Below are 16,393 nucleotides of genomic sequence, written 5' to 3' on the forward strand. Positions count from 1 at the left end.
CCATAAAAATAATCCGCAGACATAAAGAGGATATCTGCAGATTTGCAGGACTCTAGATACAAAATTTGTATCTGCATCTGATCCATGATCCACAAAAATGGTCCATGGATATTCAGGGATTTGCAGGGCTCTATCCATCTCATCTTTCCAGTAGACACTGAATGAGGTTAAACTGTTGGGATATTTCTTATGCCAGACATCCAGTATGTTACATAATATGGCTGATTCACTCTAAGGCCTGGTCTACATTTAAAATTTATACCGTTGGTGAGGTAGACAAGGCCTAAGACCCAGGTTCTGTTCACTGCAGCAGATAGGAAGGTGGACAGGAAAATGGTTACTGCTCCCAGATTCTCAGGGAGGGTCTGTGCAATGGTGTACATTAAGGAAGCCTGGAAACTGCTGTAACTTACACTAGCTGGCATTGGTCCCTACAGGACAATGTGTCAGCTAAGCATAGTCAGCAACATGCTTCAACCATGCCCCAATGCAATTCCTCCCCACATCTGGCATGCCCTGTGCTAAGGCCAAATAGAGGGAGTGGCATCTCCCTACATCAATGGATTTCTCAGCTGGACAGATCTGGCTGCTTTCTGACACCTCAGTGCTGCTCAGGCAGCATAAAGGGACTAGACCAGAATAGAAAGTGTCAAGTATCTTTGTAAGGGAAATTATTCTTACCCATTTAACTAGTTTCTCAAAGGGAAAACATTTAGAAACCCCTAATTATATGCTGGTTAGGAAGAACAAATGCATTGCAAATTAACTGGCTTTCCTGCCACTATTCCGGGTAATGCCTTCCATATTCTTCACCAACCTGAAAACCACAATGATGACTAATTTCCTTTGGGCAGGAAGGTGAGCACAGACCTGCCCTGAAGTTACTACAGAAACCTGTCCTAACGGGAGGATTGTCATTCCCAGACTTCAAAACACCGCACAGCTAGAGGGCATTCTCTACTGGAGAACGGTCTTTCAGGAATGCCAGTGGATAGACATGGAATGAGGAGTAAGAGGGGTAGAAGAATTAAAGTTGTTACATGAAAAGAATGCCCAAAAACATGCGGAAATTCCATCACATCCCAGCCACGGTTTTGCATTCCATGTAAAGCTCAAGCTAACCTAAGCCCATCCACCATGATATGGCACATCCACCATGATATGGTTTTGATTTTCAAATATAATAGGCAGGGGACCAAAATGGAGCTCAAAGGGCTGATACACTGCCCCTGATTGTTTTGAGAGGCAAGCGTTCTCTCCTTGGAACAGGTAAGAAAGAAAGTAAAACAGACAAATAATTTACCCTTCTCATAGTTACAGATGTTTTGTTACTCAATCCACTGTCACAAATTATGTACCAGAGAGCAGTGTTACCATTTGAGTTCACAGGAGATTTTCAAAAGGGCACATGGCAAGAAGTTAAGACAGCTAACTGACATTTGCTCCTCTGAAAATCTCTCCAGATGCTACTTACACAAACTGAGTTTGGAAACCTTCAGGGAAACTACAGATGGTGTTGTGTTGTGTTGATGAATCTTCTCAGCATGAAGAATCATTTATGCTAGCATGGGAAAGGGAACTAAATGCCCAACTTGAGTCTGAAGTATGAAAAGATATCATTCTTGTGTTACTTGAGATAATGTTCTGTGTTTTTGGATATGCTTGAAATGAACTACAAGACTATAATAAGATGGTAACCCTAGTGTAAATGAAAATGCCTGTAACGCATCACATGGATAAGTATAGGAGAGTTTGACACCAGCAAGATGGGGGATGAATCTATGAGATATTCTGCTGCATAGCATGTGGATTTGTCCAGCATTCAACCACCAGTGGTTCTTAATAACCCATCATATAGCAAAGATTGCAAGACTGGCAATTCCCCTGATGCCTGAAGTTTGTGTGCAGTGTATGCTATGTGGGTAATGTGGCGGAGACAGTAAAACACTGGCTGAACTTTTAATGTCTTCAGAATGCTCTGTAATCTACAGACCTGGCAGAACATAAGCAGTCCTTTGTTCTTAGAAAAGATATGTCAAGCTTGGCATGCTATATATAAGTATAAACTGTGACAGGCAAATTTAGATAAGGAATTCCTACATAAGAGGTATAACAGATATTTGTAAGGTACATAAAAAAAAAAAAAGAGAGAGCAATGAGAAACATGACTTCCTCTGAACTGATATAAATGCCAGATGAAAAATCTGTAAATATCCTAATCACCCAATGTAATGTGCAGAAAGATGATATTTGTGATAATCTTTGGCAAATAAATGACTTGTGGGAAGAGACTCAAATTATTTGTCTCCTGCACAGATCTCAAATACTACTCATCTTTAAAACTCTTCTTGCTTTTTTTCTACAGGCACTCTGAGGAACAGTTCTTAGTTTATGTTTTTGTCAGTTCTGAACTGAATTTAAAGGGGAAAGGAAAGAAAAAAATTATACTCAACATTAATTTCTTTCTTTAGAATGTTTGTAAAGTACTTTGCGATTTTCTGATTAAAGGAGCTATAGAGGTGCAAAGTACTAATAGTGATTTTAAGTATTAAATATGATTTTATGATCATTTATTGGATAGAAATTCCAATGTGAAACCAAACATCAGGCTTACAGTATAAGCTCTTTGGGCAGGGACCATGCTTTCTTTTGTGTTTACACTGCATCTAGCCCTAGCAGATAGTGGGCATTATTGCAAACTAACAAATAATACTGTACTAGTAGGTCAGCTGATTACTCACTAGGCTAAATTATCTTCTAGTTTCACCGGAGCAAACATCCTTCTCCTTTTTTCACTTTTGTGAAAACTTGACTCACATTAGGTCAAACTGTGGCATTTGACTACTGACACGCATTACAGCCGCTGTTCTGATGGTGGTACAATTCCTTCCCAAATAGCCTAGTGCAGTGGTTATCAACCTATTTACCATTGTGGGCCACATATGCAGCTCTCTATGTATTATGTGGGCCGCATCCACACAATATGTGTACTACCTGTATTTCCCTGAGGATGTCACATTTGCCGTAGCTGTGTGCTGATTGGGCCGCAAGCAGCTTGCAGGCCACGGGTTGAGAACCACTGGCCTAGTGCATGAGGGAACCATGCAAGCTTTTCCATCAATGTCTGCTCCCCCAAGTACAACCAACTTTTTCCATGGATGGAAGCTACGGGCCCTCCTTTTCCCCAGGGGTGCTGGAACAACTTGTATAGTGAGGGTGCTGAAAGCCATTGAACCAAACTAAACCCTGAATATGATGAAAACAACTTCAAGCCAAGGGGTGCAGCAGCACCCCTAGCTCCACCTCCTATGCTCTTCCCTGACTCCTCTGAAAGTTAGTCTACATCTGACTCGCTTCACCGATGCAGCTGCACTGCTGTAGCACATCTGTGAAGATGCTCTAAGCCAATGGGAGAGCGTTCTCCATTTGGCATAATAAATCACCTCCGCGAGAGGCAGTAGCTATGTCCATGGAAAAAGCTCTCCCATCAACATAGTGCTGTTCACACCAGTGCTTAGGTTGGTGTAACCTATGTCGCTTGGGGTGGGAGTGGCTTATTCACACCCTTGAGTGACGTAAGTTATACCAAAGTAAGTGGTACTGTAGACCTGGCCTGAGATTCTGTCTGTTCCCAAGGGGGATCAGTGAGGAGAGTCAAATCACTTCTTGGAATGCAAGAATAATAACTGTAAGTGAATCTTTCACAGGCATGTGGGGAGGGAGGACTTTTTGCAAACATTCTTCTCCCCCTCTGAGCTTTCATACAAACATCATTCACAATCTGGCCCACTGTGTATAAATTTATTATAAAATAATGCTAAACAATATCTTGGCATCACTGGAGTCATCTATCAGGGCTAGTAAGCATTAAGCATTTAAGGTATGAAAGTTTTTGCCTGCATAATTTGTTATTACAAATTATTTAAAATTTTCAGTAGTCATTGCAGATCCTGATATTACATACATATACAGCAAGTCTTGTGACCGATTTGTACTGGGGATTGCTGTTTAATCCTCCCAAACTGTCATATTCAGGAAACAAAAGCATAGGATCTTCTGAGTGTTTCTGTATTTCTGCTTGCTCAGCAAAGCAGTGTTTATCTATAGAGCAGCTTCCTTACAAAGGATGAACAACAGCTTTAGGGTCAGATTTTCTGTGTGTGCTTAAAGTTAGACTCCTGTTGGGTTTCAGCATAAAAGTGGCCTGATTTTTAGAGGTGCTGAGCACTTGCAGCTCGCACCAGTGCCACGTGAGAACTACACCAGCTGAATTACTTTACTGGCTTGGGACCAGAGTGTATCAGAGCCATGTTGTGGGGAAAGCCAAATCAAAAACTCCTTATGCCCTTCTCTGATTTGAGAGGTGAGCAAGTGTCAGCTATAACCCAGTTCTGTTTGTAAAGTGCATTGGAATCCTTTAGGGTGAAAGATACTGTGGAACTGACAGATATTACGTTATTGATGTTCATGTGAGAGGAATTACAAATAAACATTCTAAGGCAGGGGTGGGCAAAGTACAGGCCACGGGCCACATCCAGCCCTTCAGACATTTTAATCTGGTCCTCTCACCCCCGCCAGGGAGCAGGGTCAGGGGTTTGCCCTGCTCAAGCGCTCCAGCCGGGGAGCAGGGTCTGGGGCTTGCCACACAGCTCCCAGAAGCAGCGGCATGTCCCCGCTCCAGCTCTACTTGTAGGGGCAGCCAGGGGGCTCTCCGCGCGCCACTCCCCCCCCAAGCGCCGCCCCCTGCAGCTCCCATTGGCCAGGAACCGTAGCCAATAGGAGCTGCAGGGGCAGTGCCTGCAGATGGGGCAGTGCACAGAGCCACATGGCCGGGGCCACACCTCTGTGTAGGAGCCGTAGGCAGGCATGCTGCTGCTTCTGGCAGCTGCGGTGGTGGCGCCTGCAGATGGGGCATCATGCAGAGCTGCATGGCCGCGCCTCCACGTGGAGCCGGTGGAGGAAAATGCCACTGCTTCTGGGAGGTAAGCACTGCGTGAAGCCTGCACCTCCAGCCAGAGCCCTCAACCCCCACTGCGCCCCAGCCCCTCCCGTCCTCTGAACCCCTCGGTCCCAGCTCAGAGCACCTCCTGCACCCCAAATCCCTCATCCCCACCCCAGAGCCCACACACCCAGCCAGAGCCCTAACACCCCCTCACTCCCTCCCAGCCCCCTCTGACACCCTGAACTCGTCATTTCTGGCCGCACCCCCAGTTGGAGCCCTCACCCCCTCCCTCACCCTAACCCCCAATTTTGTGAGCATTCATGGCCCGCCATACAATTTTTATACCCAGATGTGGCCCTCAGGCCAAAAACTTTGCCCACCCTCAACAAGTTTGCAGATGACACTAAACTGGGAGGAGAGGCAGATACGCTGGAGGGTAGGGATAGGATACAGAGGGACCTAGACAAATTAGAGGATTAGGCCAAAAGAAATCTGATGAGGTTCAACAAGAACAAGTGCAGAGTCCTGCACTAAGGACGGAAGAATCCCATGCACCGCTACAGACTAGGGACTGAATGGCTAGGCAGCAGTTCTGCAGAAAAGGACCTAGGGGTTACAGTAGACAAGAAGCTAGATATGAGTCAACAGTGTGCCCTTGTTGCCAAGAAGGCTGTCATAAATATAAAAGGAAGGGTAACCACCTTTCTGTATACAGTGCTATAAAATCCCTCCTGGCCAGAGGCAACATCCTGTTACCTGTAAAGGGTTAAGAAGCTCAGCTAACCTGGCTGGCACCTGACCCAAAGTACCAATAAGGGGACAAGATACTTTCAAAACTTGGGGGAGGCTTTTGTTTGTGCTCTTTGTTTACGCAATTGTTCTCTCTTGGGACTGAGAGAGGCCAGACAGAAATCCATCTTCTCCAACCCATCCTAAACCATTTTCCATCCTGATTTTACAGAGATGATTTTTACCTTTCTTTTTTTTTCTTAAAAGAAGGATTTTATTTATTTTATCTTTATTTAAAAAGAAAGGTAAAAATCATCTCTGTAAAATCAGGATGGAAAATGCTTTACAGGGTATTCAGATTCAGAACACAGAGGATCCCCCTCTGTGCAAAACCTTAAAGTTACAGAAAACAGGAATAAACCTCCCTCTTAACACAGGGAAAATTCACATAAAACAAAAGATAAACTAATGCACCTTGCCTGGCTTACCTATACTGGTTGCAATATTGGAGACTTGGATTGGGATGGGTTGGAGAAGATGGATTTCTGTCTGGCCTCTCTCAGTCCCAAGAGAGAACAACTACATAAACAAAGAGCACGAACAAAAGCCTGCCCCCCACCCTCCCAAGATTTGAAAGTATCTTGTCCCCTTATTGGTCCTTTGGGTCTGGTGCCAGCCAGGTCAGCTGAGCTTCTTAACCCTTTACAGGTAACAGGATGTTGCCTCTGGCCAGGAGGGATTTTATAGCACTGTATACAGAAAGGTGGTTACCCTTCCCTTTATATTTATGACAAAGGTCAATGGCATTTTGGGCTGTATAAGTAGGGGCATTGCCAGCAGATCGAGGGACGTGATCGTTCCACTCTATTCGACATTCGTGAGGCCTCATCTGGAGTACAGTATCCAGTTTTGGGCCCCGCACTATAAGAAGGATGTGGAAAAATTGGAAAGAGTCCAGCGGAGGGCAACAAAAATGATTAGGGGACTGGAACACATGACTTATGAGGAGAGGTTGAGGGAACTGGGATTGTTTAGTCTGCGGAAGAGAAGAATGAGGGGAGATTTGATAGCTGCTTTCAACTACCTGAAAAGGGGTTCCCAAGAGGACGGATCTAGACTGTTCTCAGTGGTAGCAGATGACAGAACGAGGAGTAGTGGTCTCAAGTTGCAGTGGGAGAGGTTTAGGTTGGATATTAGGAAAAACTTTTTCACTGGGAGGGTGGTGAAGCACTGGGATGGGTTACCTAGGGAGGTGGTGGAATCTCCTTCCTTTGAAGTTTTTAAGGTCAGGCTTGACAAAACCCTAGCTGGGATGATTTAGTTGGGGATTGGTCCTGCTTTGAGCAGGGGGTTGGACTAGATGACCTCCTGAGGTCCCTTCCGACCCTAATATTCTATGATTCTAAGCTGTAGTTCATGATGAAATTGTCAAACGGCAAATAAAAGCAAATGGCTTTCAGCCTTCCCTTGAGATATGTTCTCTATATGCACTTTGTGTAAAAAAAAATTTCAACACCAATGACATATGTGTTCCTTACTTAATCATAAGACTTCCTGGTCAACTCAGTAACAGATTTGCTTTTGTCAGTGAAGAAGTTTCTTCATCACCTTGCTCTGCGGCTCTCGACATTCAGAATTTTCTTCCTATAAGACAGAAAGAAAAAGAGAACAACAGAACTGTGAGTTTCAGTGTATTTGTTTTTCACTACATTGGAAACAGCTGCTGTAACCTGACATATTGCAAGTACATTAACGTAATGCTTAAGAGGTGTTAGATTTGGACAGTGTCCCTTAAAGAGGGAGCTGGGTGAATTGACTCATGCCTGGTCAACTGAACCCCAGTTGGGGAGGGACAGCATGATATTTACAAGAGGTGGTTTTTACCATCCTCAGAAAAACTAGTTAATCCCAGTTTAAGACATTTTCTATTTTAAAAACTGTTTTATTAATGCATGCCGCATTACACTTAGTTTTAGTTACATATTTAAATTATGGTTACGTAAGGCAGGAGAGTTGTATATTAATTTGGGTTGTACAAATAAAAAGTAAAACTGAGGTGGGCATAATACTAATACATAATACTGAACATCAAAATGTCTGTCTACATTTTGGTTTGGTATTTTCCTCAATGGAAGTTATATGTGTCATGACAGGTTTCAGTTTTCATAATAATATAAATAAAAGTTGAAACCATTTGATTATATAAAAACAACAACAAGGCAGAGTTGTAGGCTTGAAGCGCTGACCAATCAGAAGCGTGCAGAGTTGCAGACTACAGTCCAGGTCCATTTGGCCATGCAACATTCTGTAGCAAAATACCAACTTGGATGTTGTGGATAGACTCAGCCTATTCCTCAGTTTTGAATGGACTGATCCAAAGTTTGAAGAGATTCGTTCTATGCTTGCTGAATTTACTGGACACTGATGCAATTATTTTTCCCAGTTTCCTGGTTTAAAACAGATGTCCTAAACTAGTTTTTCTTGAGACATTGCCAACCCTGCAGTTGGGCTATAAGAGAAGGGAAGCCTGGGTGACTCAGGCCAGAGAATCAGTCAGGAAAGGGGCAAAGAGAGCAGACATGGCCCAGGGAATAGGGAGACGGGTCAGAAGCAAGAAGTTCCTGAGTGCCAGAGTCCCCTGGGAAAATCTCAATTGCCTGCTGAGAGAGATCCAGTGAGTCAGAGCCCAGGAGCCACAAGAAATCATGACCAGCAGGAAGTCCTCTGGGAGGGACTGGCAATGAGAACTAGAGGTCTAATTCTAATTCCTGAGCTGCACCCAAATCTAACCCAACCTGAGCACAGTTAACCTGTCCTGACCCAAGCATGTTGAGTCACTTCAGACCCAACCCAAACCCAACACTTAACCCTGAACCTGTGTAGTGCTGCTTCCTCATCCTTGGGGCTTGGCCTGTCAGGGTCTTCCCATGCTCCATGCCCATGGGCCATCTCTGGCTGCCTCCTTCTCCAGGAGGTCAGCGCAGTGGCAGCTACATGACCTGTTCCTGCCGGCCGCCCCACCGCATTGTGTGTGCTGCAGAGTGAGAGGTGATGTGACTCACCAGCACACTCACTTCACAGAGCACACACAGGACCAAGGTAGTGGTGGCCAGCAGGAGCGAGACACACAGCTGCCCCTATGATGATGCCAGAACAGGAGGTGGTGATCAGAGCTGAGTCTGCGTTGTTGTCAGACCTGATCCAAACCCAACACTAGTAGTCGGGTCCTGTTGGGTTGCAAGGTTCCAGTGGGAATATGCTGGCGGAAAAGGGGCCTTCAGGGAGTGAAGACCTAGCATCCAGGGCTTTGTGACCAGAGCACAGAACATTCCTGCAGGAAGCCATGAAGAACGAAGGACTGAGGGGTAAAGAGGAAATCCCCTGGGAGCTGTAGCGTAGGGTGGACTGAGGAACTGGCTTTGGTAACTTTGCCAATCTAGGGAAAACAGAACTTCCTGGAAAGAGACTCTAGGTGTGGCAGTGAGTCCTTTGTGAGTGAGGAAGAAGGACAACTTGTTAGAGATAGGTTTTTGGACCAACATTTATTATATGTGTACATCTTTTATACGTGGAACTAACCAAACAGATACCTTGTAACAATTACCCATCTTCTCTGCTTTAATGTAGACGGATGGGAGAACAAGGAAGGAATGCTATAAACCATTTAGATAATAAATTCGCACCACTGCTGTTTCTACGATGCATTAGAGACAGTGGTGCTCTTTTAAGCACATCACCCATTGTTCCACTAGAATGCTGGCACTTTGTTAAGGACATACCAACTACAGATGCGGGCACTGAAGTTGGATTTTTCCCCATTTAACCAACACATTAGGCATGACTTAAACTTGAGGTGCTTTATTGCCACTGTCTGGTATGTTTTCAGATAATTATAAATCCCCTTTGGAAGGAGAAAAGATCTTTTAAATTGATCACTGATGTAAGAATTACCAAAGCTCAGGAGGAATTTCCTGCAATTGTAAAAGACTGGCTACCAGACAATGGAACTGGCTCCAGTCCTCATTGAATACAATAGAAAAACTCTCATTAACTTTGTGAGCAAGCCTACATTTTTTCAGGTCTTGTCTCCTCAGCATGAACACTAATGATCATTTGGTACATTTCATAAGAGATTGGCAGGGGTTGCCCAAGTATCTTCGGCTAACATTTCAACTCCCTTGCACTGTTGTGCAATGGGCTATTCGCATTTAAGTGCTACTGTTGCATACCGAGAATTTGTGAAGTTCTTTGGAATCTTCAACATCGTTACTGAGGTAAAACTTGCACTGAAGTTAAAGGGAGTAAATACTTATCTTTGACTTAGTATTAACAGGAAGGGAGATGGACATAGATATAGTCCTACCAATTACAATATTACAAGTTTTAGACTAGCAACTATTCCTGAATAATTATACAGAATGACTTAGACTGATTATAGTAATTTATATTTAATGATAAAAATTAGAATCTTAAAAGGAAAGGCTCACAAAAATGGAAACAACAGTTATTTAGGTAGTTCAGAACCTCAGAGTTTGGTTAAAATGACGAACAAAGATTCAGAAACAGAGAGCTTTTTCAGCCTGTGGTGGCTCAAGGAGAAAAGCTGGACATTTTGGCTCTGATCTGGAATAGATCCTTTGATACTACCACTACATGTACTAAATAACTACTGAGGCAAAATCTCCACAGAAGATGGAGGGGGAATACACAAGCAATGAACTACCAGAAGTCTGGAAGACAGAATTTACAAAACAGCATCCAATCATACCTGTTGTAAGTACTTGTTGCATAGTCTTTGTCTATTATCATGCCTTCTAAATAAAATCTCTATGCAAGCAGGGGGAAGCCAGGATCATGGATCTGGCTAGTGGAAGCAGGGAGAGATTGAGAAACATTTTCATGATATGGTCTATCATTTCACTCCAACCCTGAGGAAGCCTTTCTGTGGGGCACCCTGGCATCCAGATCTGTGTGCAGAGAACAGGTTTGGATTTTCCCCTCTCCCCAGACCTTCTGGGACAAAGTCTACAGCAACATGCATGGACAGTATGACACCCTACCACCAAAGCTAGGTGGCAGTTAAAGTCAGGGGAGCTGCTGACATCATGGCTCCATTAGGAGCCACTCCATCCAGGAGTTGCAGGGAATTAGTGGCAAGAAGGAGCTGGGCAGCACTGTGATTGTGAGAGGCCTTGGATGGATTCGCAAGACTATCATGGATCTTGTGGGTTCACAGAGCTAGGCAGTGGCACCTTGGCTTTTTCACAGGTGGAGAGGAAAGGGAAGGGACAGATTGCCCCACTTAATGGCAGAAATTATTTAGGCTGAAATTTGCAGTTTCCATTCTCCTATATAGGAGCAATCCATCTAGGGGAGATTGAGCCCCAAAGCAGCAAATTATATTTTTGTATTTATTTATATTTGCAAATGCTAGTCATCATTGTATTACCAATTGGGCTCATCAGTATAATAATTTGTACAGCTTAATAAAATGCTAAGGAACTACATAGTAATTAGGGCTGTCGATTAATCACAGTTAACTCACGCAATTAACTCAAAAATTAATTGCAATTAAAAAATGAATCACGATTAATCGCACTGTTAAACAATAGAATACCAATTGAAATTTAGTAAATATTTTTGGATATTTTTCTTCATTTTCAAATATATCGATTTCAATTACAACACAGAATACAAAGTGTACAGTGCTCACTTTATATTATTTTTATTACAAATATTTGCATTGTAAAAATGATAAAAGAAATAGAATTTTTCAATTCACCTCATGCAAATACTGTAGTGCAATCTCTATCATGAAAGTGCAACTTACAAATGTAGGGGTTTTTGTTACGTAACTGCACTCAAACAAAACAATGTAAAACTTTAGCGCCCACAAGTCCACCCAGTCCTACTTTTTGTTCAGCCAATCGCTAAGAGAAACAAGTTTGTTTATTTTTACAGGAGATAATGCTGCCCTTTTCTTGTTTACAATGTCGCCTGAAATTGAGAACAGGCGTTCGCATGGCACTGTTGTAGCTGGCGTCACAAGACACTCAAATGCCTCTTCATGCTTTGGCCATCGTCCAGAGGACATAATTCCATGCTGATGATGGTCGTTAAAAAAGAATATATTAATTAAATTAATGACTGAACTCCTTGTGGGAACAATCGTATGTCTCCTGCTCTGTTTTACCTGCATTCTACCATATATTTCATGTTATAGCAGTCTCAAATGATGAGCCAGCACATGTTGTTCATTTTAAGAACACTTTCACTGCAAATTTGACAAAATGCAAAGAAGATATCAATGTGACATTTCTAAAGATAGCTATAGCACTCGACCCAAAATTTAAGAATCTGAAGTGTCTTCCAAAATCTGAGAGGGATGTGGTGTGGAGCATGCTTTCAAAAGTCTTAAAAGAGCAACACTCTGATGCGGAAACTACAGAACCCAAACCACCAAATAAGAGAATCAACCTTTTGCTGGTGGTATCTGACTCATCTTCATTTTCATCATCTGTGTTGGTCCGCACTGCTTTGGATCGTTATCAAGCAGAACCCATCATCAGCATGGACGCATGGACTTTGGAATAGTGGTTGAAGCATCAAGGGACATATGAATCTTAGCACATCTGGCATGTAAATATCTTCCAACGCTGGCTACAACAGTGCCATGCAAACGCCTGTTCTCACTTTCAAGTGACATTGTAAACAAGAAGCAGGCAGCATTATCTTCTGTACATGTAAACATACTTGTTTGTCTGAGTGATTGGCTGAACAAGGATTTGTAGGCTCTAAAGTTTTACATTGTTCTATTTTTGAATACAGGTTTTTATTGTACATAATTCTACATTTGTAAGTTCAACTTGCATGATAAAGAGATTGCACTACAGTACTTGTATTAGGTGAATAGAAAAATACTATTTCTTTTGTTTTTTACAGTGCAAATATTTGTAATCAAAAATAAATATACACTGTGTATTCGGTGTTGTAATTGAAATCAATATATTTGAAAATGTAGAAAACATCCAAAAATATTTCAATAAATGGTATTCTATTATTAACAGCGCAATTAATCGTGATTCATTTTTTTTATCGCTTGACAGCCCTAATAGTAATTAAAGATTACCTTGTAAATCTACGTAGTAACCACAAGAATAGTTAACCCTTAATCTGAATTTTTAAAGATATGGTGATAATGTACTTGTCTGGACAGTCATAGAAACAAAATGACTGCATACAAAATTAGAATATGTTTTAGATGTGTGTGTTTAGTACTTGCCACATAATAATCTGAGTCAGATACCAGTCCAGAACTCTATCCAGCCAGAAATATACGCAGGTAAACAGATTCATCACCGTGTAATTCCACAGGCTCACATTCCACCCTCAATTATCTCCATACAATCCTATCAGCTTCTTTGGGATTACAAAGCTATATTTGCAACTGAATTTGGCCCAGTCCATATACACAATCAAACAAATTTTGGCCTCCGATATGCTCATGCAATTTCCATTAAATTCAATAGGAGTTGCACCCAGACATTTGAGGCAGGATTTGAGCTCAATTCTAGACCCATTTAAATAAAGGAGCATTCTGCACTGAATTTACTGGAATCTCAATGAAGCCCTTGGCCCTTATTCTATAACTTACGGATGAAAAATTCAGCTTTTTTTTTTTCAGGTAAAGATGGTTGTGGAGTCTCCTATTTAATGGCTTTAGCTTCCAATCCTCATTCCACAACTGACAAATATAATATTTCTCTTGTAGGTTTTTCAAGCTGCCGTTGCAATTGCAATGTTTGTTCTAGGGTGTTTTGGTGAAGCAGGAATTGGAGCACCATGGTGGTGTGCAACTATGGTAAAACAACAATAACATTACATAAAAACTAAGAATCCTTAATTGTTTGTTTCATTATTTAGCAATGAAAGAAATTAGCTCAGAAGGACCAAATCCTCAACAACTGTAAATCAGTTGAAGCTAATGGAGCTACCTGATTTACAGTAGCTGAGAATCTGGCTCCAAAATGTATAGCAAGAAAAGTAATCTTTCCACATTTTCTGTTGTCTTGTTTTTCACAGTTCCTTATATCTGGATTGTCCCTACTTATACTGGAGAAAAAACACTCAGTTCCTTGGGTGAGTGTAATGATCACAGTACCAGAGGAATCCGGGGCTTTTTCAGCAAAGGATAAAAAGAAAACCTGAAAAAAATGAATGTAAAATTCTAAATAGATTTTTGTGGGAGGGAGACTCTCTTCACATCTATGTATTTCTGAATGTCGCTTCAGTGTGATGAAACAAAACAATGTGTTTAAATGTTTAAGACATCTATGAACAAACCGAGTAGAAAACTATTCAAATCAAATTGAAGAAACAACCATTCTAATACCCCATCCTGCAAAGACTTACGCATATGCTTGATTTTACATACTGAGTACTTGCTGGTTACAAAGTTAAGCAAGTGCCATGGCCTTTGCAGGATCAGTGCTTATATTTACAACCCATCAGAATCCAAGGATGTAGCACAAGGACAAATTCTATGGCTCTCAGGTAAAACACTCTACTGATGACAAAGATGAGTTCTTAGAGATCAAGGAAAACTCTGCCAAAACAAATGAACACTACAGGCAGCCACTCATGGTTTCTGTGAACCTTCCTTAGAAGAGAGGTAATACAACCAAGGACCCGTGATAAAAAAAGAAAAAACTTGTTCATTGTCTGGTCCAGACTGAACGTAGGACCTGATCCAATGTCCACTGAAGTCAATACTTAAAGAATACTTTAGATCAGGTATTAAGGGTGTACTTAGCCCAGCCAAGTATAGGAAAATGTGAGGTACCAGCTTAAATTCATAAAACATTTTACAGTCTTAGAATTTCAGACCATTATTAACACTGCTTTCCAATCAGTTTGTGGAACACTTTGAATAAGTGGCTACACAAATACCTGTCATTAATTAAGGGAATAAAGGCTACTTGGTTCTATTTCTGATGCTCCCTGGGGCATATCATTTAATTGTTCAATGCCTCAATTTATCCATCAGTAAAATGAATATAATAATACCTGCCTCACAGGGCATTATGTGGCTTAGTTAATTAATGCTGATAATGCACTTTGAGATCCTCAAATGAAAAATACTAAATAGTCTATAGGAAAAATGTCACTTTGTCACTATAATATTGAGCATAAACAACAGCAGTGACTGAACAATTTATTATTCTCTGGAGTTTGCTTTGATTAGATCGCCTCAGAGCCCCTTTCCTCATGACACCAGTGACGTAAGTTCCTTTTATTTTACTTTAATATTTATTAACTGTATTTTTCCTTTCACATTTTATTAAACATCTTTGCTTAAGTAAAAATATTTATTTACAAAGCACTGACAATCAATTAATGCCTAGGGAGCTATTCACATACTAAAAGTTAAGCATGTGCTTAAATGCTTTACTGGTTTGGACAGAGCGCTCAGAACCTTGCAAGACTGAATCTTTCATCTTTGACTTCTCTGAGACTGGGGGCTGGGGGGGGAAGGATGCTAATTAATTGACAGGTCTTGTGAGGCACACACCTGCCCACTAGGAACTGGATTGAAATTAACAACTCATTTCACCCAGACCACCAGAAAATTTTAAATTATTTCCATGGCAAGCATTGACCCACTACCATTTTGCCTAGATGTTATGTTATCCCCAGGGGTGTCATAATTCTACCATCCTGTGTAATTTAGATAACTTTTATTAGTCTAACCTGGTCCTGTAGAGGACAGTGCTTTCAGCATTTATATGTCATCCTCAAAACATTCTCGGTCTCTGTCACTGTTTTGGAAAAACATCAGTATATGATTCTGTAGGGTCCTGTGCCCATCAGCATATACAATTAAACAAGGATACAGAGATGTTTATACAGCATTAAAAATTGTTTTCCATTTTGGTTCTAGCCTGAAAGATTGGCATGAGCCTACAGAGTGGACTCAGCAGAACTTGGATTAGCAGCCTTTGAGCTAGGAGTCTCTGTCTGGATTTTGTGCCTGCTGCAGCGAGCAAGGCGTGTACTTGGCGCGGTTCACCCCAATCCCGGACACCTGCCCCTTTTGCGGTGTGAGGGAAACCCTGGCGCACGTATACCTGGAGTGCACCAGGCTGCAGCCCCTATTCCGGCTCCTCACAAATATTTTGTTAAGATTTTGGTTGCATTTTTCCCCTCACCCCCTTATCTATGCACGCCCTATCCGTGGCCCCACTAAGTCATGGGACCTCCTGGTCAACCTCCTCCTGGCCCTTGCTAAAGGGGCCATCTATAAAATCAGGGTGAGGAGGCTGGCCGATGGAGTCTCCTGTGACTGTGGGGCCTATTTCTGATCCTCCGTCCGTTCACGCCTCCGAGCAGAGTTCCTCTGGGCGGCGTCCACTGACTTCCTTGACGCCTTCGAGGAACAGTGGGTGCTGTCCAGGGTTCTCTGCTCGGTGTCCCTGTCCGGTTCCCTTCATTTGACCCTTTGACCACACTCCTGTCCCTGTTATTTCATTAGTTGTGTGCCAGCGTTAGCATTATTTACCACGTAAGGGCCATAATCAAAACTCGTATTTAAATACATGTATGTTGGCACATGCCACACACATTTAGCTTGATCTTACTTCCACTGACGTCAATGACAGAACTCCCACTGACTTTAATGGGAGCAGGAATGGGACCCTTTACCATGGTCTCTCTTCTGTGCTC

At 42.1% G+C, this 16,393-nt stretch overlaps 1 protein-coding gene across 11 annotated transcripts in view; it reads right to left on the minus strand.

Annotated features, from left to right (window-relative positions):
• FKBP9 (FKBP prolyl isomerase 9) overlaps nucleotides 1–16,393 on the minus strand; it is a 58,240-nt gene that overhangs the window by 38,499 nt on the left and 3,348 nt on the right. For 10 of the 11 annotated variants that reach the window (XM_073332944.1, XM_073332946.1, XM_073332943.1 and 7 more), the window contains 2 exons: nucleotides 13,326–13,527; nucleotides 7,210–7,315 (listed from right to left, as the gene is read on the minus strand). The gene's annotated coding sequence lies outside the window, so the exon portion shown is untranslated. The remainder of the gene's footprint in view (nucleotides 1–7,209; nucleotides 7,316–13,325; nucleotides 13,528–16,393) is intronic. The other variant, XM_073332941.1, reaches the window with a different exon arrangement.

This window comes from Lepidochelys kempii, chromosome 2 (genome assembly GCF_965140265.1).
Source record: "Lepidochelys kempii isolate rLepKem1 chromosome 2, rLepKem1.hap2, whole genome shotgun sequence".
NCBI lineage: Eukaryota > Metazoa > Chordata > Testudines > Cheloniidae > Lepidochelys > Lepidochelys kempii.